This window comes from Salminus brasiliensis, chromosome 11, assembly GCF_030463535.1.
Source record: "Salminus brasiliensis chromosome 11, fSalBra1.hap2, whole genome shotgun sequence".
Lineage (NCBI taxonomy): Eukaryota > Metazoa > Chordata > Actinopteri > Characiformes > Bryconidae > Salminus > Salminus brasiliensis.
In genome coordinates, this window is record NC_132888.1 from 31,853,265 (window position 1) to 31,877,920 (window position 24,656).

At 40.5% G+C, this 24,656-nt stretch overlaps 66 pseudogenes; all 66 read right to left on the bottom strand.

Annotated features, from left to right (window-relative positions):
• Positions 1–4,383: 4,383 nt before the first annotated feature.
• LOC140569142 (5S ribosomal RNA) lies at positions 4,384–4,502 on the bottom strand (annotated as a pseudogene).
• A 185-nt stretch (positions 4,503–4,687) lies between these two features.
• LOC140566732 (5S ribosomal RNA) lies at positions 4,688–4,806 on the bottom strand (annotated as a pseudogene).
• A 222-nt stretch (positions 4,807–5,028) lies between these two features.
• On the bottom strand, positions 5,029–5,147 carry LOC140569143 (5S ribosomal RNA; annotated as a pseudogene).
• A 185-nt stretch (positions 5,148–5,332) lies between these two features.
• LOC140569144 (5S ribosomal RNA) lies at positions 5,333–5,451 on the bottom strand (annotated as a pseudogene).
• A 185-nt stretch (positions 5,452–5,636) lies between these two features.
• On the bottom strand, positions 5,637–5,755 carry LOC140569146 (5S ribosomal RNA; annotated as a pseudogene).
• A 185-nt stretch (positions 5,756–5,940) lies between these two features.
• On the bottom strand, positions 5,941–6,059 carry LOC140571680 (5S ribosomal RNA; annotated as a pseudogene).
• Positions 6,060–6,244: 185 nt separating this feature from the next.
• On the bottom strand, positions 6,245–6,363 carry LOC140569147 (5S ribosomal RNA; annotated as a pseudogene).
• Positions 6,364–6,548: 185 nt separating this feature from the next.
• On the bottom strand, positions 6,549–6,667 carry LOC140570679 (5S ribosomal RNA; annotated as a pseudogene).
• A 185-nt stretch (positions 6,668–6,852) lies between these two features.
• On the bottom strand, positions 6,853–6,971 carry LOC140569148 (5S ribosomal RNA; annotated as a pseudogene).
• A 185-nt stretch (positions 6,972–7,156) lies between these two features.
• On the bottom strand, positions 7,157–7,275 carry LOC140572465 (5S ribosomal RNA; annotated as a pseudogene).
• A 185-nt stretch (positions 7,276–7,460) lies between these two features.
• On the bottom strand, positions 7,461–7,579 carry LOC140572877 (5S ribosomal RNA; annotated as a pseudogene).
• A 220-nt stretch (positions 7,580–7,799) lies between these two features.
• LOC140572362 (5S ribosomal RNA) lies at positions 7,800–7,918 on the bottom strand (annotated as a pseudogene).
• A 185-nt stretch (positions 7,919–8,103) lies between these two features.
• On the bottom strand, positions 8,104–8,222 carry LOC140569149 (5S ribosomal RNA; annotated as a pseudogene).
• Positions 8,223–8,407: 185 nt separating this feature from the next.
• LOC140573362 (5S ribosomal RNA) lies at positions 8,408–8,526 on the bottom strand (annotated as a pseudogene).
• A 186-nt stretch (positions 8,527–8,712) lies between these two features.
• Positions 8,713–8,831, bottom strand: LOC140569150 (5S ribosomal RNA; annotated as a pseudogene).
• A 222-nt stretch (positions 8,832–9,053) lies between these two features.
• On the bottom strand, positions 9,054–9,172 carry LOC140569151 (5S ribosomal RNA; annotated as a pseudogene).
• Positions 9,173–9,357: 185 nt separating this feature from the next.
• Positions 9,358–9,476, bottom strand: LOC140569152 (5S ribosomal RNA; annotated as a pseudogene).
• A 185-nt stretch (positions 9,477–9,661) lies between these two features.
• On the bottom strand, positions 9,662–9,780 carry LOC140569153 (5S ribosomal RNA; annotated as a pseudogene).
• A 185-nt stretch (positions 9,781–9,965) lies between these two features.
• LOC140569154 (5S ribosomal RNA) lies at positions 9,966–10,084 on the bottom strand (annotated as a pseudogene).
• Positions 10,085–10,269: 185 nt separating this feature from the next.
• LOC140569155 (5S ribosomal RNA) lies at positions 10,270–10,388 on the bottom strand (annotated as a pseudogene).
• Positions 10,389–10,573: 185 nt separating this feature from the next.
• Positions 10,574–10,692, bottom strand: LOC140573363 (5S ribosomal RNA; annotated as a pseudogene).
• Positions 10,693–10,878: 186 nt separating this feature from the next.
• LOC140569157 (5S ribosomal RNA) lies at positions 10,879–10,997 on the bottom strand (annotated as a pseudogene).
• A 222-nt stretch (positions 10,998–11,219) lies between these two features.
• On the bottom strand, positions 11,220–11,338 carry LOC140571696 (5S ribosomal RNA; annotated as a pseudogene).
• A 186-nt stretch (positions 11,339–11,524) lies between these two features.
• Positions 11,525–11,643, bottom strand: LOC140569158 (5S ribosomal RNA; annotated as a pseudogene).
• A 185-nt stretch (positions 11,644–11,828) lies between these two features.
• On the bottom strand, positions 11,829–11,947 carry LOC140569159 (5S ribosomal RNA; annotated as a pseudogene).
• Positions 11,948–12,132: 185 nt separating this feature from the next.
• On the bottom strand, positions 12,133–12,251 carry LOC140571682 (5S ribosomal RNA; annotated as a pseudogene).
• A 185-nt stretch (positions 12,252–12,436) lies between these two features.
• LOC140569161 (5S ribosomal RNA) lies at positions 12,437–12,555 on the bottom strand (annotated as a pseudogene).
• Positions 12,556–12,740: 185 nt separating this feature from the next.
• Positions 12,741–12,859, bottom strand: LOC140570680 (5S ribosomal RNA; annotated as a pseudogene).
• A 185-nt stretch (positions 12,860–13,044) lies between these two features.
• LOC140569162 (5S ribosomal RNA) lies at positions 13,045–13,163 on the bottom strand (annotated as a pseudogene).
• A 185-nt stretch (positions 13,164–13,348) lies between these two features.
• Positions 13,349–13,467, bottom strand: LOC140572466 (5S ribosomal RNA; annotated as a pseudogene).
• A 185-nt stretch (positions 13,468–13,652) lies between these two features.
• On the bottom strand, positions 13,653–13,771 carry LOC140572878 (5S ribosomal RNA; annotated as a pseudogene).
• Positions 13,772–13,991: 220 nt separating this feature from the next.
• LOC140572363 (5S ribosomal RNA) lies at positions 13,992–14,110 on the bottom strand (annotated as a pseudogene).
• A 185-nt stretch (positions 14,111–14,295) lies between these two features.
• LOC140569164 (5S ribosomal RNA) lies at positions 14,296–14,414 on the bottom strand (annotated as a pseudogene).
• A 185-nt stretch (positions 14,415–14,599) lies between these two features.
• LOC140573364 (5S ribosomal RNA) lies at positions 14,600–14,718 on the bottom strand (annotated as a pseudogene).
• Positions 14,719–14,904: 186 nt separating this feature from the next.
• LOC140569165 (5S ribosomal RNA) lies at positions 14,905–15,023 on the bottom strand (annotated as a pseudogene).
• A 222-nt stretch (positions 15,024–15,245) lies between these two features.
• LOC140569166 (5S ribosomal RNA) lies at positions 15,246–15,364 on the bottom strand (annotated as a pseudogene).
• A 185-nt stretch (positions 15,365–15,549) lies between these two features.
• LOC140569167 (5S ribosomal RNA) lies at positions 15,550–15,668 on the bottom strand (annotated as a pseudogene).
• A 185-nt stretch (positions 15,669–15,853) lies between these two features.
• LOC140569168 (5S ribosomal RNA) lies at positions 15,854–15,972 on the bottom strand (annotated as a pseudogene).
• A 185-nt stretch (positions 15,973–16,157) lies between these two features.
• On the bottom strand, positions 16,158–16,276 carry LOC140569170 (5S ribosomal RNA; annotated as a pseudogene).
• Positions 16,277–16,461: 185 nt separating this feature from the next.
• LOC140569171 (5S ribosomal RNA) lies at positions 16,462–16,580 on the bottom strand (annotated as a pseudogene).
• A 185-nt stretch (positions 16,581–16,765) lies between these two features.
• Positions 16,766–16,884, bottom strand: LOC140573365 (5S ribosomal RNA; annotated as a pseudogene).
• Positions 16,885–17,070: 186 nt separating this feature from the next.
• On the bottom strand, positions 17,071–17,189 carry LOC140569172 (5S ribosomal RNA; annotated as a pseudogene).
• Positions 17,190–17,411: 222 nt separating this feature from the next.
• Positions 17,412–17,530, bottom strand: LOC140571697 (5S ribosomal RNA; annotated as a pseudogene).
• Positions 17,531–17,716: 186 nt separating this feature from the next.
• On the bottom strand, positions 17,717–17,835 carry LOC140569173 (5S ribosomal RNA; annotated as a pseudogene).
• Positions 17,836–18,020: 185 nt separating this feature from the next.
• LOC140569174 (5S ribosomal RNA) lies at positions 18,021–18,139 on the bottom strand (annotated as a pseudogene).
• A 185-nt stretch (positions 18,140–18,324) lies between these two features.
• LOC140566821 (5S ribosomal RNA) lies at positions 18,325–18,443 on the bottom strand (annotated as a pseudogene).
• A 222-nt stretch (positions 18,444–18,665) lies between these two features.
• LOC140571374 (5S ribosomal RNA) lies at positions 18,666–18,784 on the bottom strand (annotated as a pseudogene).
• Positions 18,785–18,969: 185 nt separating this feature from the next.
• On the bottom strand, positions 18,970–19,088 carry LOC140570681 (5S ribosomal RNA; annotated as a pseudogene).
• Positions 19,089–19,273: 185 nt separating this feature from the next.
• Positions 19,274–19,392, bottom strand: LOC140569964 (5S ribosomal RNA; annotated as a pseudogene).
• A 185-nt stretch (positions 19,393–19,577) lies between these two features.
• On the bottom strand, positions 19,578–19,696 carry LOC140571767 (5S ribosomal RNA; annotated as a pseudogene).
• Positions 19,697–19,881: 185 nt separating this feature from the next.
• LOC140569175 (5S ribosomal RNA) lies at positions 19,882–20,000 on the bottom strand (annotated as a pseudogene).
• Positions 20,001–20,185: 185 nt separating this feature from the next.
• LOC140569965 (5S ribosomal RNA) lies at positions 20,186–20,304 on the bottom strand (annotated as a pseudogene).
• Positions 20,305–20,489: 185 nt separating this feature from the next.
• On the bottom strand, positions 20,490–20,608 carry LOC140569176 (5S ribosomal RNA; annotated as a pseudogene).
• Positions 20,609–20,793: 185 nt separating this feature from the next.
• Positions 20,794–20,912, bottom strand: LOC140570683 (5S ribosomal RNA; annotated as a pseudogene).
• Positions 20,913–21,097: 185 nt separating this feature from the next.
• Positions 21,098–21,216, bottom strand: LOC140569966 (5S ribosomal RNA; annotated as a pseudogene).
• Positions 21,217–21,401: 185 nt separating this feature from the next.
• On the bottom strand, positions 21,402–21,520 carry LOC140569177 (5S ribosomal RNA; annotated as a pseudogene).
• A 185-nt stretch (positions 21,521–21,705) lies between these two features.
• LOC140569178 (5S ribosomal RNA) lies at positions 21,706–21,824 on the bottom strand (annotated as a pseudogene).
• A 185-nt stretch (positions 21,825–22,009) lies between these two features.
• On the bottom strand, positions 22,010–22,128 carry LOC140569179 (5S ribosomal RNA; annotated as a pseudogene).
• A 186-nt stretch (positions 22,129–22,314) lies between these two features.
• LOC140566114 (5S ribosomal RNA) lies at positions 22,315–22,433 on the bottom strand (annotated as a pseudogene).
• Positions 22,434–22,655: 222 nt separating this feature from the next.
• LOC140569181 (5S ribosomal RNA) lies at positions 22,656–22,774 on the bottom strand (annotated as a pseudogene).
• A 185-nt stretch (positions 22,775–22,959) lies between these two features.
• On the bottom strand, positions 22,960–23,078 carry LOC140569182 (5S ribosomal RNA; annotated as a pseudogene).
• A 185-nt stretch (positions 23,079–23,263) lies between these two features.
• Positions 23,264–23,382, bottom strand: LOC140569183 (5S ribosomal RNA; annotated as a pseudogene).
• A 185-nt stretch (positions 23,383–23,567) lies between these two features.
• On the bottom strand, positions 23,568–23,686 carry LOC140569184 (5S ribosomal RNA; annotated as a pseudogene).
• Positions 23,687–23,871: 185 nt separating this feature from the next.
• On the bottom strand, positions 23,872–23,990 carry LOC140569967 (5S ribosomal RNA; annotated as a pseudogene).
• Positions 23,991–24,175: 185 nt separating this feature from the next.
• Positions 24,176–24,294, bottom strand: LOC140569185 (5S ribosomal RNA; annotated as a pseudogene).
• A 185-nt stretch (positions 24,295–24,479) lies between these two features.
• On the bottom strand, positions 24,480–24,598 carry LOC140570684 (5S ribosomal RNA; annotated as a pseudogene).
• Between the last annotated feature and the right edge of the window lie 58 nt (positions 24,599–24,656).

Here is a 24,656-nt window from a genome sequence, read left to right on the forward strand (position 1 = left end):
TCACCGATTTGTGATTCTTAGCCAGATGGCTTCTCCAGTCATTCTGGGAATGGACTTTATGCTCCGTGCATCCATCACCATACACATACCAAGTAGAACAGTGTCTATCGGTACCCAGGCAGACCAAGACGGGGGCGTATTGGCTGACGCACCCATACTTGAGGAAACAGTGTGTACATTGGAGGGTCCTGAACTTTCCTGCCCACAAGAGGAAGCCAGTTCCATATCTGTGAAGGTAGGACAATCTTCATTGAACTGTGACCAGAAGGAGAAATTGCAGGAACTTTTGGGGGACTTTCAGGGTCTGTTTGCTGGCCGCCTTGGTCACACCACGCTGGCAGAGCATCGTATCGAGACTGGGGATGCCAGGCCGATTAACCTCCCCCCCTACCGCACCTCTCCTCTGAAAAAGAAACTTATCGAAGAGCAAATACAAAAAATGTTGGAAGAAGACATAATCGAACCAGCTTCAGGTCCATGGGCAGCGCCAGTTGTCATTGTGCCAAAAGCCTCTGGAGAACCAAGGTTTTGTGTCGATTACAGAGGACTGAATCAGGTGACCATCAAAGATCGCTACCCACTTCCAAGAGTCGATGAATCGTTAGACTTCCTAGCACGGGGAAAGTTCATCTCCACTATTGATTTAGCACGAGGATACTGGCAGGTTGGGGTCGAAGAAAGTTCAAGGCCGAAAACTGCATTTGCCTCCCACTGTGGCCTATTCCGTTTTGAAGTTTTACCGTTTGGCCTTTGTAACTCACCTGCCACGTTTCAAAGACTTATGAACACAGTCTTGGCAGGACTTGTGTACAAGTGCTGTGCAGTCTACCTTGATGATGTAGTGATCGCGTCACCAACTTTCGACCAACATCTCTGCGACCTGAGAGAAGTGTTCACGAGGCTCGAGTCTGCCGGACTATCGCTGAAGCTGGGCAAGTGTCAGTTCTGTTTGGATGAACTTAAGTTCCTGGGGTACAGAGTCTCTCCTGAGGGAATCCTCCCTGACCATGACAAGGTAAAAGCAGTGACAGAATTTCCAGTGCCAACTGATGTGCGACAAGTAAGACAGTTTTTAGGTCTGACTAGCTATTACAGACGGTTCATAAGTGGATATGCTAAGCAAGCTGAACCCCTGTTCGCCCTGACCCGACAAGACTCTCTGTTTCTATGGGATGAATGCTGCCAGCAGGCAATGGACTTCTTGAAAGAACGCCTCACCTCAGCACCCATATTACGTTTTCCTGATTTTGAGTGCACTTTCTACCTGCACACAGATGCATGTGACTTGGGACTTGGTGCAGCGCTTATGCAGCAGGACGAGAACGGAAAAGAGGTGGTGGTGGCATACGCCAGTCGCACCCTGCACAAATCTGAAATACCCTACTCAACAACCGAGAAAGAGTGTCTAGGGGTGATTTGGGCTCTAGAGCATTTTAGACCTTATATCGAAGGCCTTCCAGTTACGGTCTATACAGACCACAGCAGCTTGAAGTGGCTCATGTCTCAGCCAAACCCGTCAGGACGACTTGCAAGATGGTGCCTGAGGCTTCAGGATTTTGACATCCGAATCATTCACAAGCCTGGTGCACGAAATCAGGTGCCAGATGCGTTGTCAAGGAACCCTGTGCAGTCAGACCAGGGCCCCACTGACCTTCTTCCAGAGCATGCGGTCATAGCAGGTTTAGACCTCCGTGCCCAGCCCATGGTGGAACTGACCGACAAAGAGCACTTACGGCGTCTTCAGCATGACGACCCAGCCTTGTTGACTATTTTGCAAAAGTTGGAGAATTCCCAGTGTATTGAGTCCGAGGAGGACTGGGAGACCAAGTTCACTGTGCATGAAGGACTCCTGTATTACAGAGAAAGCAGATTTAGCTGTAGCTTACACCCTCTGAAGGAGCTAAAACTTTATGCACCGGAATCCATTAGAGGTTCCCTGCTGAGTTATTTCCATGATCACCCAACCGCTGGTCATCTAGGCATCACAAAGACCCTCGCTAGAATGCGCCTGCGTTTCTTCTGGCCAAAGATGAGGAAAGATGTAAAGACATATGTGCTCTCTTGCGCAGTGTGCCAACTTACCAAACCTAGCCAAAAGAAACCTGCTGGTCTGCTAGTGCCTATCCATGCCAGTGAGCCGTGGGAAGTCGCTGGTGTTGACTTTGTGGGACCGTTACCCCGCACAGCATCTGGAAATGCTTATATTCTAGTCTTTGTTGACTACTTCAGCAAGTGGATAGAAGTGTGCGCAGTCAGAGAGGCCACAGCACAAGTCGCCGCAAGCAAGTTTCAGAGTGAGGTGTTTGCCCGCCACGGGGCCCCAAAGTACCTGATTTCAGACAGGGGTACACCGTTCATGAGTGAGCTTTTCAATCAAATGCTGAAAATTGTGGGTTCTGAGCATCGTCTTACCACAGCTTACCACCCCCAGACGAATGCGACAGAGAGAGTGATTCGCACCCTCAAAACAGCGATTCGTGCATATGTCGGGGATAAACATAACACCTGGGACAAGTATATCCCACAAATTTGCTTTGCACTCAGAACAGCCCCTCACGAAAGTACGGGTTTCAGCCCAGCGAAAATGCTCTATGGGAGAGAACTTGCCACCTCGGTAGACTTACTGACCCAACCGTCCACTGATGGGACAGACGACCCTTTCTTGACCCCGCCACAAACCCTTGAACAGTCTATGCAAGAGACTCATGATCATGCTCGAGCAGCACTTCAGACTAGTCACAAACGTAAAAAGCACTATTATGACTTGAAACGTCGACCTGTCACCTATCAGCTTGGAGATCTGGTCCGCCTTAAGACTCATCCCCGCTCTGACGCTGTGGCAAACTTGACTGCAAAGCTAGCATGCGTTTATGCTGGACCTTACCGCGTTGTCCAAAAGCTGTCTGAGGTCAACTACCGTCTAGCCAATACGGATGGCACAGATGTGGGTGTTGTACACGTTGCTAACCTCCAGCCTTTCCACACGTGGACCACAGCAGAGTCACAGAATAAACGGCGGCGCAGCCCAAGCCGTTCCAGACAGCACGGGTCTTACAGTGCAGTCGATGAGAGTCCTGATATGCCAAATGGGAATCTGGATGGTGATAGCAGCTCAGAGGACGAGTGTTCAGCACCTGACGAGGCTGTAGGAGAGGAGCCTACGCTCGAAAGTCAAATAATCAGTCCTGAGTCTGGCCTTGTTGACTTGTCACAGCCCTTAGCTGACATGTTTGACGGTGACACTGACGTCCCACTTGCTTCAAATTATGATTTGAGGAGTAGGGCAGACACTGCTCCTATGCTTGAGGCAGACATTGACTTTACTACAGGCCAAGGCCCTGACAGTAGTGCTGCTGACAGTCCTACACACTTAGGTGACCCATCTGACTTTCCACAAACTAACACGTACAATCTCAGGCCTAGAGTTCATCCTAGAGTTACCACTGACTGGAGTTCTAATAGATGGACAAATAGCTATCATACTGAGAGACTGAACCAGGTTTGAAACCTAGGTAGCGCTGGTTAAGTGCAAATGTTTTGTTTTTGTAAAAGTTTTACAGACCTGTTTCGGTGATTTGAAGAGCACGTTTTATGTCTATACTGTACACAAACAAAAGAAATGTAAATGAGTTGTAAAAAAAAAAAAAAAAAAAAAAAAAAAAAGGGGGAGAATGAACTGTTCATTGTTTTTATATTGAAAGTGTAAGAAAATAAAAAAAAACAAGGGGAAAAGATAAATGTTTATTGTTGGAAGGTTCTGTGTTTAAGCTAGTGTTTATATAAAAGAGAAAAAGCGGGTCTTGAAAAGAATTGTTTAATATGCATATGTGCCTTTGTATTTTGTTTTATATGGATGTATCTTTTATTCCTTTTCTTATATATGCACTATGCCCAACTGAAATGCCAGGTATGGCCGCTAATGTGTTGACCTTTTTATAGCTTGTTGGCTGGGGTCAGCCTTTTTTTTGTTGGGGGGGAATCTGTAACGGTGGTTTTACGTGTATTGTACTACTGCGCATGTGCGCCAGAGTAGTGCCTCTCTATGAAGACGGTGAGCTAGCTGTAGCATGGCCTCCGGTCTGATGTACCTACTCTAAGCTATCTGGACAGTAATGGGGAGATGCGTTGGCGCTTATGTACTATTAAACCCGTCTTCTACCCCGCATGGAGTGTGTCCTGTGTGTGTGCCTCGAGGGAAGCCAGGATTAAGTGTAGTTCCTCTGCTAGCTCCTCCACCACCCGCGTTTTCACCCATTACACAAGCAAAAGCATTCCATTTCAACACATCAACATTTACAACACAAAAGAGTTTCAACTACAAATTTGTGCAAAAGATGTAAATAACATGGAAATGTAAGCTTTAATTGTTTGCAGGATTGGAAAAGCTTACAACACCTGGTATTCCCAGACAGTCTCCCATTCAAGTACTAACCAGGCCCAACCCTAGGTAGCTTCTGAGATCAGACGAGATCAGGCATTCTAAGGGTGGAATGGCCGTAAGCAGAAGCACCTTGCAAACTAGAGGATTCAAATTTCATAGCTAAGACCATATTTGTTCAAAACCAAGCAAAAGCATTCCATTTCAACACATCAACATTTACAACACAAAAGAGTTTCAACTACAAATTTGTGCAAAAGATGTAAATAACATGGAAATGTAAGCTTTAATTGTTTGCAGGATTGGAAAAGCTTACAACACCTGATATTCCCAGACAGTCTCGCATTCAAGTACTAACCAGGCCCAACCCTAGGTAGCTTCTGAGATCAGACGAGATCAGGCATTCTAAGGGTGGAATGGCCGTAAGCAGAAGCACCTTGCAAACTAGAGGATTCAAATTTCACAGCTAAGACCATATTTGTTCAAAACCAAGCAAAAGCATTCCATTTCAACACATCAACATTTACAACACAAAGCATTCCATTTCAACACATCAACATTTACAACACAAAAGAGTTTCATCTACAAATTTGTGCAAAAGATGTAAATAACATGGAAATGTAAGCTTTAATTGTTTGCAGGATTGGAAAAGCTTACAACACCTGGTATTCCCAGACAGTCTCCCATTCAAGTACTAACCAGGCCCAACCCTAGGTAGCTTCTGAGATCAGACGAGATCAGGCATTCTAAGGGTGGAATGGCCGTAAGCAGAAGCACCTTGCAAACTAGAGGATTCAAATTTCATAGCTAAGACCATATTTGTTCAAAACCAAGCAAAAGCATTCCATTTCAACACATCAACATTTACAACACAAAAGAGTTTCAACTACAAATTTGTGCAAAAGATGTAAATAACATGGAAATGTAAGCTTTAATTGTTTGCAGGATTGGAAAAGCTTACAACACCTGGTATTCCCAGACAGTCTCCCATTCAAGTACTAACCAGGCCCAACCCTAGGTAGCTTCTGAGATCAGACGAGATCAGGCATTCTAAGGGTGGAATGGCCGTAAGCAGAAGCACCTTGCAAACTAGAGGATTCAAATTTCATAGCTAAGACCATATTTGTTCAAAACCAAGCAAAAGCATTCCATTTCAACACATCAACATTTACAACACAAAAGAGTTTCAACTACAAATTTGTGCAAAAGATGTAAATAACATGGAAATGTAAGCTTTAATTGTTTGCAGGATTGGAAAAGCTTACAACACCTGGTATTCCCAGACAGTCTCCCATTCAAGTACTAACCAGGCCCAACCCTAGGTAGCTTCTGAGATCAGACGAGATCAGGCATTCTAAGGGTGGAATGGCCGTAAGCAGAAGCACCTTGCAAACTAGAGGATTCAAATTTCATAGCTAAGACCATATTTGTTCAAAACCAAGCAAAAGCATTCCATTTCAACACATCAACATTTACAACACAAAAGAGTTTCAACTACAAATTTGTGCAAAAGATGTAAATAACATGGAAATGTAAGCTTTAATTGTTTGCAGGATTGGAAAAGCTTACAACACCTGGTATTCCCAGACAGTCTCCCATTCAAATACTAACCAGGCCCAACCCTAGGTAGCTTCTGAGATCAGACGAGATCAGGCATTCTAAGGGTGGAATGGCCGTAAGCAGTAGCACCTTGCAAACTAGAGGATTCAAATTTCATAGCTAAGACCATATTTGTTCAAAACCAAGCAAAAGCATTCCATTTCAACACATCAACATTTACAACACAAAAGAGTTTCAACTACAAATTTGTGCAAAAGATGTAAATAACATGGAAATGTAAGCTTTAATTGTTTGCAGGATTGGAAAAGCTTACAACACCTGGTATTCCCAGACAGTCTCCCATTCAAGTACTAACCAGGCCCAACCCTAGGTAGCTTCTGAGATCAGACGAGATCAGGCATTCTAAGGGTGGAATGGCCGTAAGCAGAAGCACCTTGCAAACTAGAGGATTCAAATTTCATAGCTAAGACCATATTTGTTCAAAACCAAGCAAAAGCATTCCATTTCAACACATCAACATTTACAACACAAAAGAGTTTCAACTACAAATTTGTGCAAAAGATGTAAATAACATGGAAATGTAAGCTTTAATTGTTTGCAGGATTGGAAAAGCTTACAACACCTGATATTCCCAGACAGTCTCCCATTCAAGTACTAACCAGGCCCAACCCTAGGTAGCTTCTGAGATCAGACGAGATCAGGCATTCTAAGGGTGGAATGGCCGTAAGCAGAAGCACCTTGCAAACTAGAGGATTCAAATTTAATAGCTAAGACCATATTTGTTCAAAACCAAGCAAAAGCATTCCATTTCAACACATCAACATTTACAACACAAAAGAGTTTCAACTACAAATTTGTGCAAAAGATGTAAATAACATGGAAATGTAAGCTTTAATTGTTTGCAGGATTGGAAAAGCTTACAACACCTGGTATTCCCAGACAGTCTCCCATTCAAGTACTAACCAGGCCCAACCCTAGGTAGCTTCTGAGATCAGACGAGATCAGGCATTCTAAGGGTGGAATGGCCGTAAGCAGAAGCACCTTGCAAACTAGAGGATTCAAATTTCATAGCTAAGACCATATTTGTTCAAAACCAAGCAAAAGCATTCCATTTCAACACATCAACATTTACAACACAAAAGAGTTTCAACTACAAATTTGTGCAAAAGATGTAAATAACATGGAAATGTAAGCTTTAATTGTTTGCAGGATTGGAAAAGCTTACAACACCTGGTATTCCCAGACAGTCTCCCATTCAAGTACTAACCAGGCCCAAACCTAGGTAGCTTCTGAGATCAGACGAGATCAGGCATTCTAAGGGTGGAATGGCCGTAAGCAGAAGCACCTTGCAAACTAGAGGATTCAAATTTCATAGCTAAGACCATATTTGTTCAAAACCAAGCAAAAGCATTCCATTTCAACACATCAACATTTACAACACAAAAGAGTTTCAACTACAAATTTGTGCAAAAGATGTAAATAACATGGAAATGTAAGCTTTAATTGTTTGCAGGATTGGAAAAGCTTACAACACCTGGTATTCCCAGACAGTCTCCCATTCAAGTACTAACCGTGCCCAACCCTAGGTAGCTTCTGAGATCAGACGAGATCAGGCATTCTAAGGGTGGAATGGCCGTAAGCAGAAGCATCTTGCAAACTAGAGGATTCAAATTTCATAGATAAGACCAAATTTGTTCGAAACCAAGTAAAAGCATTCCATTTCAAGACATCAACATTTACAACACAGCATTCCATTTCAACACATCAACATTTACCACACAAAAGAGTGTCAACTACAAATAAGTGCAAAAGATATAAATAACATGGAAATGTAAGCTTTAATTGTTTTCAGGATTGGAAAAGCTTACAACACCTGGTATTCCCAGACAGTCTCCCATTCAAGTACTAACCAGGCCCAACACTAGGTAGCTTCTGAGATCAGACGAGATCAGGAATTCTAAGGGTGGAATGGCCGTAAGCAGAAGCACCTTGCAAACTAGAGGATTCAAATTTCATAGCTAAGACCATATTTGTTCAAAACCAAGCAAAAGCATTCCATTTCAACACATCAACATTTACAACACAAAAGAGTTTCAACTACAAATTTGTGCAAAAGATGTAAATAACATGGAAATGTAAGCTTTAATTGTTTGCAGGATTGGAAAAGCTTACAACACCTGGTATTCCCAGACAGTCTCCCATTCAAGTACTAACCAGGCCCAACCCTAGGTAGCTTCTGAGATCAGACGAGATCAGGCATTCTAAGGGTGGAATGGCCGTAAGCAGAAGCACCTTGCAAACTAGAGGATTCAAATTTCATAGCTAAGACCATATTTGTTCAAAACCAAGCAAAAGCATTCCATTTCAACACATCAACATTTACAACACAAAAGAGTTTCAACTACAAATTTGTGCAAAAGATGTAAATAACATGGAAAGGTAAGCTTTAATTGTTTGCAGGATTGGAAAAGCTTACAACACCTGGTATTCCCAGACAGTCTCCCATTCAAGTACTAACCAGGCCCAACCCTAGGTAGCTTCTGAGACCAGACGAGATCAGGCATTCTAAGGGTGGAATGGCCGTAGGCAAAAGCACCTTGCAAACCTAGAGAATTCAAATTTCATAGCTAAGACCATATTTGTTCAAAACCAAGCAAAAGCATTCCATTTCAACACATCAACATTTACAACACAAAAGAGTTTCAACTACAAATTTGTGCAAAAGATGTAAATAACATGGAAATGTAAGCTTTAATTGTTTGCAGGATTGGAAAAGCTTACAACACCTGGTATTCCCAGACAGTCTCCCATTCAAGTACTAACCAGGCCCAACCCTAGGTAGCTTCTGAGATCAGACGAGATCAGGCATTCTAAGGGTGGAATGGCCGTAAGCAGAAGCACCTTGCAAACTAGAGGATTCAAATTTCATAGCTAAGACCATATTTGTTCAAAACCAAGCAAAAGCATTCCATTTCAACACATCAACATTTACAACACAAAGAATTCCATTTCAACACATCAACATTTACAACACAAAAGAGTTTCATCTACAAATTTGTGCAAAAGATGTAAAAAACATGGAAATGTAAGCTTTAATTGTTTGCAGGATTGGAAAAGCTTACAACACCTGGTATTCCCAGACAGTCTCCCATTCAAGTACTAACCAGGCCCAACCCTAGGTAGCTTCTGAGATCAGACGAGATCAGGCATTCTAAGGGTGGAATGGCCGTAAGCAGAAGCACCTTGCAAACTAGAGGATTCAAATTTCATAGCTAAGACCATATTTGTTCAAAACCAAGCAAAAGCATTCCATTTCAACACATCAACATTTACAACACAAAAGAGTTTCAACTACAAATTTGTGCAAAAGATGTAAATAACATGGAAATGTAAGCTTTAATTGTTTGCAGGATTGGAAAAGCTTACAACACCTGGTATTCCCAGACAGTCTCCCATTCAAGTACTAACCAGGCCCAACCCTAGGTAGCTTCTGAGATCAGACGAGATCAGGCATTCTAAGGGTGGAATGGCCGTAAGCAGAAGCACCTTGCAAACTAGAGGATTCAAATTTCATAGCTAAGACCATATTTGTTCAAAACCAAGCAAAAGCATTCCATTTCAACACATCAACATTTACAACACAAAAGAGTTTCAACTACAAATTTGTGCAAAAGATGTAAATAACATGGAAATGTAAGCTTTAATTGTTTGCAGGATTGGAAAAGCTTACAACACCTGGTATTCCCAGACAGTCTCCCATTCAAGTACTAACCAGGCCCAACCCTAGGTAGCTTCTGAGATCAGACGAGATCAGGCATTCTAAGGGTGGAATGGCCGTAAGCAGAAGCACCTTGCAAACTAGAGGATTCAAATTTCATAGCTAAGACCATATTTGTTCAAAACCAAGCAAAAGCATTCCATTTCAACACATCAACATTTACAACACAAAAGAGTTTCAACTACAAATTTGTGCAAAAGATGTAAATAACATGGAAATGTAAGCTTTAATTGTTTGCAGGATTGGAAAAGCTTACAACACCTGGTATTCCCAGACAGTCTCCCATTCAAGTACTAACCAGGCCCAACCCTAGGTAGCTTCTGAGATCAGACGAGATCAGGCATTCTAAGGGTGGAATGGCCGTAAGCAGAAGCACCTTGCAAACTAGAGGATTCAAATTTCATAGCTAAGACCATATTTGTTCAAAACCAAGCAAAAGCATTCCATTTCAACACATCAACATTTACAACACAAAAGAGTTTCAACTACAAATTTGTGCAAAAGATGTAAATAACATGGAAATGTAAGCTTTAATTGTTTGCAGGATTGGAAAAGCTTACAACACCTGGTATTCCCAGACAGTCTCCCATTCAAGTACTAACCAGGCCCAACCCTAGGTAGCTTCTGAGATCAGACGAGATCAGGCATTCTAAGGGTGGAATGGCCGTAAGCAGAAGCACCTTGCAAACTAGAGGATTCAAATTTCATAGCTAAGACCATATTTGTTCAAAACCAAGCAAAAGCATTCCATTTCAACACATCAACATTTACAACACAAAAGAGTTTCAACTACAAATTTGTGCAAAAGATGTAAATAACATGGAAAGGTAAGCTTTAATTGTTTGCAGGATTGGAAAAGCTTACAACACCTGGTATTCCCAGACAGTCTCCCATTCAAGTACTAACCAGGCCCAACCCTAGGTAGCTTCTGAGACCAGACGAGATCAGGCATTCTAAGGGTGGAATGGCCGTAGGCAAAAGCACCTTGCAAACCTAGAGGATTCAAATTTCATAGCTAAGACCATATTTGTTCAAAACCAAGCAAAAGCATTCCATTTCAACACATCAACATTTACAACACAAAAGAGTTTCAACTACAAATTTGTGCAAAAGATGTAAATAACATGGAAATGTAAGCTTTAATTGTTTGCAGGATTGGAAAAGCTTACAACACCTGGTATTCCCAGACAGTCTCCCATTCAAGTACTAACCAGGCCCAACCCTAGGTAGCTTCTGAGATCAGACGAGATCAGGCATTCTAAGGGTGGAATGGCCGTAAGCAGAAGCACCTTGCAAACTAGAGGATTCAAATTTCATAGCTAAGACCATATTTGTTCAAAACCAAGCAAAAGCATTCCATTTCAACACATCAACATTTACAACACAAAGAATTCCATTTCAACACATCAACATTTACAACACAAAAGAGTTTCATCTACAAATTTGTGCAAAAGATGTAAATAACATGGAAATGTAAGCTTTAATTGTTTGCAGGATTGGAAAAGCTTACAACACCTGATATTCCCAGACAGTCTCCCATTCAAGTACTAACCAGGCCCAACCCTAGGTAGCTTCTGAGATCAGACGAGATCAGGCATTCTAAGGGTGGAATGGCCATAAGCAGAAGCACCTTGCAAACCTAGAGGATTCAAATTTCATAGCTAAGACCATATTTGTTCAAAACCAAGCAAAAGCATTCCATTTCAACACATCAACATTTACAACACAAAAGAGTTTCAACTACAAATTTGTGCAAAAGATGTAAATAACATGGAAATGTAAGCTTTAATTGTTTGCAGGATTGGAAAAGCTTACAACACCTGGTATTCCCAGACAGTCTCCCATTCAAGTACTAACCAGGCCCAACCCTAGGTAGCTTCTGAGATCAGACGAGATCAGGCATTCTAAGGGTGGAATGGCCGTAAGCAGAAGCACCTTGCAAACTAGAGGATTCAAATTTCATAGCTAAGACCATATTTGTTCAAAACCAAGCAAAAGCATTCCATTTCAACACATCAACATTTACAACACAAAAGAGTTTCAACTACAAATTTGTGCAAAAGATGTAAATAACATGGAAATGTAAGCTTTAATTGTTTGCAGGATTGGAAAAGCTTACAACACCTGGTATTCCCAGACAGTCTCCCATTCAAGTACTAACCAGGCCCAACCCTAGGTAGCTTCTGAGATCAGACGAGATCAGGCATTCTAAGGGTGGAATGGCCGTAAGCAGAAGCACCTTGCAAACTAGAGGATTCAAATTTCATAGCTAAGACCATATTTGTTCAAAACCAAGCAAAAGCATTCCATTTCAACACATCAACATTTACAACACAAAAGAGTTTCAACTACAAATTTGTGCAAAAGATGTAAATAACATGGAAATGTAAGCTTTAATTGTTTGCAGGATTGGAAAAGCTTACAACACCTGGTATTCCCAGACAGTCTCCCATTCAAATACTAACCAGGCCCAACCCTAGGTAGCTTCTGAGATCAGACGAGATCAGGCATTCTAAGGGTGGAATGGCCGTAAGCAGTAGCACCTTGCAAACTAGAGGATTCAAATTTCATAGCTAAGACCATATTTGTTCAAAACCAAGCAAAAGCATTCCATTTCAACACATCAACATTTACAACACAAAAGAGTTTCAACTACAAATTTGTGCAAAAGATGTAAATAACATGGAAATGTAAGCTTTAATTGTTTGCAGGATTGGAAAAGCTTACAACACCTGGTATTCCCAGACAGTCTCCCATTCAAGTACTAACCAGGCCCAACCCTAGGTAGCTTCTGAGATCAGACGAGATCAGGCATTCTAAGGGTGGAATGGCCGTAAGCAGAAGCACCTTGCAAACTAGAGGATTCAAATTTCATAGCTAAGACCATATTTGTTCAAAACCAAGCAAAAGCATTCCATTTCAACACATCAACATTTACAACACAAAAGAGTTTCAACTACAAATTTGTGCAAAAGATGTAAATAACATGGAAATGTAAGCTTTAATTGTTTGCAGGATTGGAAAAGCTTACAACACCTGATATTCCCAGACAGTCTCCCATTCAAGTACTAACCAGGCCCAACCCTAGGTAGCTTCTGAGATCAGACGAGATCAGGCATTCTAAGGGTGGAATGGCCGTAAGCAGAAGCACCTTGCAAACTAGAGGATTCAAATTTAATAGCTAAGACCATATTTGTTCAAAACCAAGCAAAAGCATTCCATTTCAACACATCAACATTTACAACACAAAAGAGTTTCAACTACAAATTTGTGCAAAAGATGTAAATAACATGGAAATGTAAGCTTTAATTGTTTGCAGGATTGGAAAAGCTTACAACACCTGGTATTCCCAGACAGTCTCCCATTCAAGTACTAACCAGGCCCAACCCTAGGTAGCTTCTGAGATCAGACGAGATCAGGCATTCTAAGGGTGGAATGGCCGTAAGCAGAAGCACCTTGCAAACTAGAGGATTCAAATTTCATAGCTAAGACCATATTTGTTCAAAACCAAGCAAAAGCATTCCATTTCAACACATCAACATTTACAACACAAAAGAGTTTCAACTACAAATTTGTGCAAAAGATGTAAATAACATGGAAATGTAAGCTTTAATTGTTTGCAGGATTGGAAAAGCTTACAACACCTGGTATTCCCAGACAGTCTCCCATTCAAGTACTAACCAGGCCCAAACCTAGGTAGCTTCTGAGATCAGACGAGATCAGGCATTCTAAGGGTGGAATGGCCGTAAGCAGAAGCACCTTGCAAACTAGAGGATTCAAATTTCATAGCTAAGACCATATTTGTTCAAAACCAAGCAAAAGCATTCCATTTCAACACATCAACATTTACAACACAAAAGAGTTTCAACTACAAATTTGTGCAAAAGATGTAAATAACATGGAAATGTAAGCTTTAATTGTTTGCAGGATTGGAAAAGCTTACAACACCTGGTATTCCCAGACAGTCTCCCATTCAAGTACTAACCGTGCCCAACCCTAGGTAGCTTCTGAGATCAGACGAGATCAGGCATTCTAAGGGTGGAATGGCCGTAAGCAGAAGCATCTTGCAAACTAGAGGATTCAAATTTCATAGATAAGACCAAATTTGTTCGAAACCAAGTAAAAGCATTCCATTTCAAGACATCAACATTTACAACACAGCATTCCATTTCAACACATCAACATTTACCACACAAAAGAGTGTCAACTACAAATAAGTGCAAAAGATATAAATAACATGGAAATGTAAGCTTTAATTGTTTTCAGGATTGGAAAAGCTTACAACACCTGGTATTCCCAGACAGTCTCCCATTCAAGTACTAACCAGGCCCAACACTAGGTAGCTTCTGAGATCAGACGAGATCAGGAATTCTAAGGGTGGAATGGCCGTAAGCAGAAGCACCTTGCAAACTAGAGGATTCAAATTTCATAGCTAAGACCATATTTGTTCAAAACCAAGCAAAAGCATTCCATTTCAACACATCAACATTTACAACACAAAAGAGTTTCAACTACAAATTTGTGCAAAAGATGTAAATAACATGGAAATGTAAGCTTTAATTGTTTGCAGGATTGGAAAAGCTTACAACACCTGGTATTCCCAGACAGTCTCCCATTCAAGTACTAACCAGGCCCAACCCTAGGTAGCTTCTGAGATCAGACGAGATCAGGCATTCTAAGGGTGGAATGGCCGTAAGCAGAAGCACCTTGCAAACTAGAGGATTCAAATTTCATAGCTAAGACCATATTTGTTCAAAACCAAGCAAAAGCATTCCATTTCAACACATCAACATTTACAACACAAAAGAGTTTCAACTACAAATTTGTGCAAAAGATGTAAATAACATGGAAAGGTAAGCTTTAATTGTTTGCAGGATTGGAAAAGCTTACAACACCTGGTATTCCCAGACAGTCTCCCATTCAAGTACTAACCAGGCCCAACCCTAGGTAGCTTCTGAGACCAGACGAGATCAGGCATTCTAAGGGTGGAATGGCCGTAGGCAAAAGCACCTTGCAAACCTAGAGAATTCAAATTTCATAGCTAAGACCATATTTGTTCAAAACCAAGCAAAAGCATTCCATTTCAACACATCAACATTTACAACACAAAAGAGTTTCAACTACAAATTTGTGCAAAAGATGTAAATAACATGGAAATGTAAGCTTTAATTGTTTGCAGGATTGGAAAAGCTTACAACACCTGGTATTCCCAGACAGTCTCCCATTCAAGTACTAACCAGGCCCAACCCTAGGTAGCTTCTGAGATCAGACGAGATCAGGCATTCTAAGGGTGGAATGGCCGTAAGCAGAAGCACCTTGCAAACTAGAGGATTCAAATTTCATAGCTAAGACCATATTTGTTCAAAACCAAGCAAAAGCATTCCATTTCAACACATCAACATTTACAACACAAAGAATTCCATTTCAACACATCAACATTTACAACACAAAAGAGTTTCATCTACAAATTTGTGCAAAAGATGTAAAAAACATGGAAATGTAAGCTTTAATTGTTTGCAGGATTGGAAAAGCTTACAACACCTGGTATTCCCAGACAGTCTCCCATTCAAGTACTAACCAGGCCCAACCCTAGGTAGCTTCTGAGATCAGACGAGATCAGGCATTCTAAGGGTGGAATGGCCGTAAGCAGAAGCACCTTGCAAACTAGAGGATTCAAATTTCATAGCTAAGACCATATTTGTTCAAAACCAAGCAAAAGCATTCCATTTCAACACATCAACATTTACAACACAAAAGAGTTTCAACTACAAATTTGTGCAAAAGATGTAAATAACATGGAAATGTAAGCTTTAATTGTTTGCAGGATTGGAAAAGCTTACAACACCTGGTATTCCCAGACAGTCTCCCATTCAAGTACTAACCAGGCCCAACCCTAGGTAGCTTCTGAGATCAGACGAGATCAGGCATTCTAAGGGTGGAATGGCCGTAAGCAGAAGCACCTTGCAAACTAGAGGATTCAAATTTCATAGCTAAGACCATATTTGTTCAAAACCAAGCAAAAGCATTCCATTTCAACACATCAACATTTACAACACAAAAGAGTTTCAACTACAAATTTGTGCAAAAGATGTAAATAACATGGAAATGTAAGCTTTAATTGTTTGCAGGATTGGAAAAGCTTACAACACCTGGTATTCCCAGACAGTCTCCCATTCAAGTACTAACCAGGCCCAACCCTAGGTAGCTTCTGAGATCAGACGAGATCAGGCATTCTAAGGGTGGAATGGCCGTAAGCAGAAGCACCTTGCAAACTAGAGGATTCAAATTTCATAGCTAAGACCATATTTGTTCAAAACCAAGCAAAAGCATTCCATTTCAACACATCAACATTTACAACACAAAAGAGTTTCAACTACAAATTTGTGCAAAAGATGTAAATAACATGGAAATGTAAGCTTTAATTGTTTGCAGGATTGGAAAAGCTTACAACACCTGGTATTCCCAGACAGTCTCCCATTCAAGTACTAACCAGGCCCAACCCTAGGTAGCTTCTGAGATCAGACGAGATCAGGCATTCTAAGGGTGGAATGGCCGTAAGCAGAAGCACCTTGCAAACTAGAGGATTCAAATTTCATAGCTAAGACCATATTTGTTCAAAACCAAGCAAAAGCATTCCATTTCAACACATCAACATTTACAACACAAAAGAGTTTCAACTACAAATTTGTGCAAAAGATGTAAATAACATGGAAATGTAAGCTTTAATTGTTTGCAGGATTGGAAAAGCTTACAACACCTGGTATTCCCAGACAGTCTCCCATTCAAGTACTAACCAGGCCCAACCCTAGGTAGCTTCTGAGATCAGACGAGATCAGGCATTCTAAGGGTGGAATGGCCGTAAGCAGAAGCACCTTGCAAACTAGAGGATTCAAATTTCATAGCTAAGACCATATTTGTTCAAAACCAAGCAAAAGCATTCCATTTCAACACATCAACATTTACAACACAAAAGAGTTTCAACTACAAATTTGTGCAAAAGATGTAAATAACATGGAAAGGTAAGCTTTAATTGTTTGCAGGATTGGAAAAGCTTACAACACCTGGTATTCCCAGACAGTCTCCCATTCAAGTACTAACCAGGCCCAACCCTAGGTAGCTTCTGAGACCAGACGAGATCAGGCATTCTAAGGGTGGAATGGCCGTAGGCAAAAGCACCTTGCAAACCTAGAGGATTCAAATTTCATAGCTAAGACCATATTTGTTCAAAACCAAGCAAAAGCATTCCATTTCAACACATCAACATTTACAACACAAAAGAGTTTCAACTACAAATTTGTGCAAAAGATGTAAATAACATGGAAATGTAAGCTTTAATTGTTTGCAGGATTGGAAAAGCTTACAACACCTGGTATTCCCAGACAGTCTCCCATTCAAGTACTAACCAGGCCCAACCCTAGGTAGCTTCTGAGATCAGACGAGATCAGGCATTCTAAGGGTGGAATGGCCGTAAGCAGAAGCACCTTGCAAACTAGAGGATTCAAATTTCATAGCTAAGACCATATTTGTTCAAAACCAAGCAAAAGCATTCCATTTCAACACATCAACATTTACAACACAAAGAATTCCATTTCAACACATCAACATTTACAACACAAAAGAGTTTCATCTACAAATTTGTGCAAAAGATGTAAATAACATGGAAATGTAAGCTTTAATTGTTTGCAGGATTGGAAAAGCTTACAACACCTGATATTCCCAGACAGTCTCCCATTCAAGTACTAACCAGGCCCAACCCTAGGTAGCTTCTGAGATCAGACGAGATCAGGCATTCTAAGGGTGGAATGGCCATAAGCAGAAGCACCTTGCAAACCTAGAGGATTCAAATTTCATAGCTAAGACCATATTTGTTCAAAACCAAGCAAAAGCATTCCATTTCAACACATCAACATTTACAACACAAAAGAGTTTCAACTACAAATTTGTGCAAAAGATGTAAATAACATGGAAATGTAAGCTTTAATTGTTTGCAGGATTGGAAAAGCTTACAACACCTGGTATTCCCAGACAGTCTCCCATTCAAGTACTAACCAGGCCCAACCCTAGGTAGCTTCTGAGATCAGACGAGATCAGGCATTCTAAGGGTGGAATGGCCGTAAGCAGAAGCACCTTGCAAACTAGAGGATTCAAATTTCATAGCTAAGACCATATTTGTTCAAAACCAAGCAAAAGCATTCCATTTCAACACATCAACATTTACAACACAAAAGAGTTTCAACTACAAATTTGTGCAAAAGATGTAAAAAACATGGAAATGTAAGCTTTAATTGTTTGCAGGATTGGAAAAGCTTACAACACCTGGTATTCCCAGACAGTCTCCCATTCAAGTACTAACCAGGCCCAACCCTAGGTAGCTTCTGAGATCAGACGAGATCAGGCATTCTAAGGGTGGAATGGCCGTAAGCAGAAGCACCTTGCAAACTAGAGGATTCAAATTTCATAGCTAAGACCATATTTGTTCAAAACCAAGCAAAAGCATTCCATTTCAACACATCAACATTTACAACACAAAAGAGTTTCAACTACAAATTTGTGCAAAAGATGTAAATAACATGGAAATGTAAGCTTTAATTGTTTGCAGGATTGGAAAAGCTTACAACACCTGACATTCCCAGACAGTCTCCCATTCAAGTACTAACCAGGCCCAACCCTAGGTAGCTTCTGAGATCAGACGAGATCAGGGATTCTACGGGTGGAATGGCCGTAAGCAGAAGCACCTTGCAAACTAGAGGATTCAAATTTCATAGCTAAGACCATATTTGTTCAAAACCAAGCAAAAGCATTCCATTTCAACACATCAACATTTACAACACAAAGCATTCCATTTCAACACATCAACATTTACAACACAAAAGAGTTTCAACTACAAATTTGTGCAAAAGATGTAAATAACATGGAAATGTAAGCTTTAATTGTTTGCAGGATTGGAAAAGCTTACAATACCTGGTATTCCCAGACAGTCTCCCATTCAAGTACTAACCAGGCCCAACCCTAGGTAGCTTCTGAGATCAGACGAGATCAGGCATTCTAAGGGTGGAATGGCCGTAAGCAGAAGCACCTTGCAAACTAGAGGATTCAAATTTCATAGCTAAGACCATATTTGTTCAAAACCAAGCAAAAGCATTCCATTTCAACACATCAACATTTACAACACAAAAGAGTTTCAACTACAAATTTGTGCAAAAGATGTAAATAACATGGAAATGTAAGCTTTAATTGTTTGCAGGATTGGAAAAGCTTACAACACCTGATATTCCCAGACAGTCTCCCATTCAAGTACTAACCAGGCCCAACCCTAGGTAGCTTCTGAGATCAGACGAGATCAGGCATTCTAAGGGTGGAATGGCCGTAAGCAGAAGCACCTTGCAAACTAGAGGATTCAAATTTCATAGCTAAGACCATATTTGTTCAAAACCAAGCAAAAGCATTCCATTTCAACACATCAACATTTACAACACAAAAGAGTTTCAACTACAAATTTGTGCAAAAGATGTAAATAACATGGAAATGTAAGCTTTAATTGTTTGCAGGGTTGGAAAAGCTTACAACACCTGGTATTCCCAGACAGTCTCCCATTCAAGTACTAACCAGGCCCAACCCTAGGTAGCTTCTGAGATCAGACGAGATCAGGAATTCTAAGGGTGGAATGGCCGTAAGCAGAAGCACCTTGCAAACTAGAGGATTCAAATTTCATAGCTAAGACCATATTTGTTCAAAACCAAGCAAAAGCATTCCATTTCAACACATCAACATTTACAACACAAAAGAGTTTCAACTACAAATTTGTGCAAAAGATGTAAATAACATGGAAATGTAAGCTTTAATTGTTTGCAGGATTGGAAAAGCTTACAACACCTGGTATTCCCAGACAGTCTCCCATTCAAGTACTAACCAGGCCCAACCCTAGGTAGCTTCTGAGATCAGACGAGATCAGGCATTCTAAGGGTGGAATGGCAGTAAGCAGAAGCACCTTGCAAACTAGAGGATTCAAATTTCATAGCTAAGACCATATTTGTTCAAAACCAAGCAAAAGCATTCCATTTCAACACATCAACATTTACAACACAAAAGAGTTTCAACTACAAATTTGTGCAAAAGATGTAAATAACATGGAAATGTAAGCTTTAATTGTTTGCAGGATTGGAAAAGCTTACAACACCTGGTATTCCCAGACAGTCTCCCATTCAAGTACTAACCAGGCCCAACCCTAGGTAGCTTCTGAGATCAGACGAGATCAGGCATTCTAAGGGTGGAATGGCCGTAAGCAGAAGCACCTTGCAAACTAGAGGATTCAAATTTCATAGCTAAGACCATATTTGTTCAAAACCAAGCAAAAGCATTCCATTTCAACACATCAACATTTACAACACAAAAGAGTTTCAACTACAAATTTGTGCAAAAGATGTAAATAACATGGAAATGTAAGCTTTAATTGTTTGCAGGATTGGAAAAGCTTACAACACCTGGTATTCCCAGACAGTCTCCCATTCAAGTACTAACCAGGCCCAACCCTAGGTAGCTTCTGAGATCAGACGAGATCAGGAATTCTAAGGGTGGAATGGCCGTAAGCAGAAGCACCTTGCAAACTAGAGGATTCAAATTTCATAGCTAAGACCATATTTGTTCAAAACCAAGCAAAAGCATTCCATTTCAACACATCAACATTTACAACACAAAAGAGTTTCAACTACAAATTTGTGCAAAAGATGTAAATAACATGGAAATGTAAGCTTTAATTGTTTGCAGGATTGGAAAAGCTTACAACACCTGGTATTCCCAGACAGTCTCCCATTCAAGTACTAACCAGGCCCAACCCTAGGTAGCTTCTGAGATCAGACGAGATCAGGCATTCTAAGGGTGGAATGGCCGTAAGCAGAAGCACCTTGCAAACTAGAGGATTCAAATTTCATAGCTAAGACCATATTTGTTCAAAACCAAGCAAAAGCATTCCATTTCAACACATCAACATTTACAACACAAAAGAGTTTCAACTACAAATTTGTGCAAAAGATGTAAATAACATGGAAATGTAAGCTTTAATTGTTTGCAGGATTGGAAAAGCTTACAACACCTGATATTCCCAGACAGTCTCCCATTCAAGTACTAACCAGGCCCAACCCTAGGTAGCTTCTGAGATCAGACGAGATCAGGCATTCTAAGGGTGGAATGGCCGTAAGCAGAAGCACCTTGCAAACTAGAGGATTCAAATTTCATAGCTAAGACCATATTTGTTCAAAACCAAGCAAAAGCATTCCATTTCAACACATCAACATTTACAACACAAAAGAGTTTCAACTACAAATTTGTGCAAAAGATGTAAATAACATGGAAATGTAAGCTTTAATTGTTTGCAGGGTTGGAAAAGCTTACAACACCTGGTATTCCCAGACAGTCTCCCATTCAAGTACTAACCAGGCCCAACCCTAGGTAGCTTCTGAGATCAGACGAGATCAGGAATTCTAAGGGTGGAATGGCCGTAAGCAGAAGCACCTTGCAAACTAGAGGATTCAAATTTCATAGCTAAGACCATATTTGTTCAAAACCAAGCAAAAGCATTCCATTTCAACACATCAACATTTACAACACAAAAGAGTTTCAACTAAAAATTTGTGCAAAAGATGTAAATAACATGGAAATGTAAGCTTTAATTGTTTGCAGGATTGGAAAAGCTTACAACACCTGGTATTCCCAGACAGTCTCCCATTCAAGTACTAACCAGGCCCAACCCTAGGTAGCTTCTGAGATCAGACGAGATCAGGCATTCTAAGGGTGGAATGGCCGTAAGCAGAAGCACCTTGCAAACTAGAGGATTCAAATTTCATAGCTAAGACCATATTTGTTCAAAACCAAGCAAAAGCATTCCATTTCAACACATCAACATTTACAACACAAAAGAGTTTCAACTACAAATTTGTGCAAAAGATGTAAATAACATGGAAATGTAAGCTTTAATTGTTTGCAGGATTGGAAAAGCTTACAACACCTGGTATTCCCAGACAGTCTCCCATTCAAGTACTAACCAGGCCCAACCCTAGGTAGCTTCTGAGATCAGACGAGATCAGGCATTCTAAGGGTGGAATGGCCGTAAGCAGAAGCACCTTGCAAACTAGAGGATTCAAATTTCATAGCTAAGACCATATTTGTTCAAAACCAAGCAAAAGCATTCCATTTCAACACATCAACATTTACAACACAAAAGAGTTTCAACTACAAATTTGTGCAAAAGATGTAAAAAACATGGAAATGTAAGCTTTAATTGTTTGCAGGATTGGAAAAGCTTACAACACCTGGTATTCCCAGACAGTCTCCCATTCAAGTACTAACCAGGCCCAACCCTAGGTAGCTTCTGAGATCAGACGAGATCAGGCATTCTAAGGGTGGAATGGCCGTAAGCAGAAGCACCTTGCAAACCTAGAGGATTCAAATTTCATAGCTAAGACCATATTTGTTCAAAACCAAGCAAAAGCATTCCATTTCAACACATCAACATTTACAACACAAAAGAGTTTCAACTACAAATTTGTGCAAAAGATGTAAATAACATGGAAATGTAAGCTTTAATTGTTTGCAGGATTGGAAAAGCTTACAACACCTGATATTCCCAGACAGTCTCCCATTCAAGTACTAACCAGGCCCAACCCTAGGTAGCTTCTGAGATCAGACGAGATCAGGGATTCTACGGGTGGAATGGCCGTAAGCAGAAGCACCTTGCAAACTAGAGGATTCAAATTTCATAGCTAAGACCATATTTGTTCAAAACCAAGCAAAAGCATTCCATTTCAACACATCAACATTTACAACACAAAGCATTCCATTTCAACACATCAACATTTACAACACAAAAGAGTTTCAACTACAAATTTGTGCAAAAGATGTAAATAACATGGAAATGTAAGCTTTAATTGTTTGCAGGATTGGAAAAGCTTACAACACCTGGTATTCCCAGACAGTCTCCCATTCAAGTACTAACCAGGCCCAACCCTAGGTAGCTTCTGAGATCAGACGAGATCAGGCATTCTAAGGGTGGAATGGCCGTAAGCAGAAGCACCTTGCAAACTAGAGGATTCAAATTTCATAGCTAAGACCATATTTGTTCAAAACCAAGCAAAAGCATTCCATTTCAACACATCAACATTTACAACACAAAAGAGTTTCAACTACAAATTTGTGCAAAAGATGTAAATAACATGGAAATGTAAGCTTTAATTGTTTGCAGGATTGGAAAAGCTTACAACACCTGGTATTCCCAGACAGTCTCCCATTCAAGTACTAACCAGGCCCAACCCTAGGTAGCTTCTGAGATCAGACGAGATCAGGCATTCTAAGGGTGGAATGGCCGTAAGCAGAAGCACCTTGCAAACTAGAGGATTCAAATTTCATAGCTAAGACCATATTTGTTCAAAACCAAGCAAAAGCATTCCATTTCAACACATCAACATTTACAACACAAAAGAGTTTCAACTACAAATTTGTGCAAAAGATGTAAAAAACATGGAAATGTAAGCTTTAATTGTTTGCAGGATTGGAAAAGCTTACAACACCTGGTATTCCCAGACAGTCTCCCATTCAAGTACTAACCAGGCCCAACCCTAGGTAGCTTCTGAGATCAGACGAGATCAGGCATTCTAAGGGTGGAATGGCCGTAAGCAGAAGCACCTTGCAAACTAGAGGATTCAAATTTCATAGCTAAGACCATATTTGTTCAAAACCAAGCAAAAGCATTCCATTTCAACACATCAACATTTACAACACAAAAGAGTTTCAACTACAAATTTGTGCAAAAGATGTAAATAACATGGAAATGTAAGCTTTAATTGTTTGCAGGATTGGAAAAGCTTACAACACCTGGTATTCCCAGACAGTCTCCCATTCAAGTACTAACCAGGCCCAACCCTAGGTAGCTTCTGAGATCAGACGAGATCAGGCATTCTAAGGGTGGAATGGCCGTAAGCAGAAGCACCTTGCAAACTAGAGGATTCAAATTTCATAGCTAAGACCATATTTGTTCAAAACCAAGCAAAAGCATTCCATTTCAACACATCAACATTTACAACACAAAAGAGTTTCAACTACAAATTTGTGCAAAAGATGTAAATAACATGGAAATGTAAGCTTTAATTGTTTGCAGGATTGGAAAAGCTTACAACACCTGGTATTCCCAGACAGTCTCCCATTCAAGTACTAACCAGGCCCAACCCTAGGTAGCTTCTGAGATCAGACGAGATCAGGAATTCTAAGGGTGGAATGGCCGTAAGCAGAAGCACCTTGCAAACTAGAGGATTCAAATTTCATAGCTAAGACCATATTTGTTCAAAACCAAGCAAAAGCATTCCATTTCAACACATCAACATTTACAACACAAAAGAGTTTCAACTACAAATTTGTGCAAAAGATGTAAATAACATGGAAATGTAAGCTTTAATTGTTTGCAGGATTGGAAAAGCTTACAACACCTGGTATTCCCAGACAGTCTCCCATTCAAGTACTAACCAGGCCCAACCCTAGGTAGCTTCTGAGATCAGACGAGATCAGGCATTCTAAGGGTGGAATGGCCGTAAGCAGAAGCACCTTGCAAACTAGAGGATTCAAATTTCATAGCTAAGACCATATTTGTTCAAAACCAAGCAAAAGCATTCCATTTCAACACATCAACATTTACAACACAAAAGAGTTTCAACTACAAATTTGTGCAAAAGATGTAAATAACATGGAAATGTAAGCTTTAATTGTTTGCAGGATTGGAAAAGCTTACAACACCTGATATTCCCAGACAGTCTCCCATTCAAGTACTAACCAGGCCCAACCCTAGGTAGCTTCTGAGATCAGACGAGATCAGGCATTCTAAGGGTGGAATGGCCGTAAGCAGAAGCACCTTGCAAACTAGAGGATTCAAATTTCATAGCTAAGACCATATTTGTTCAA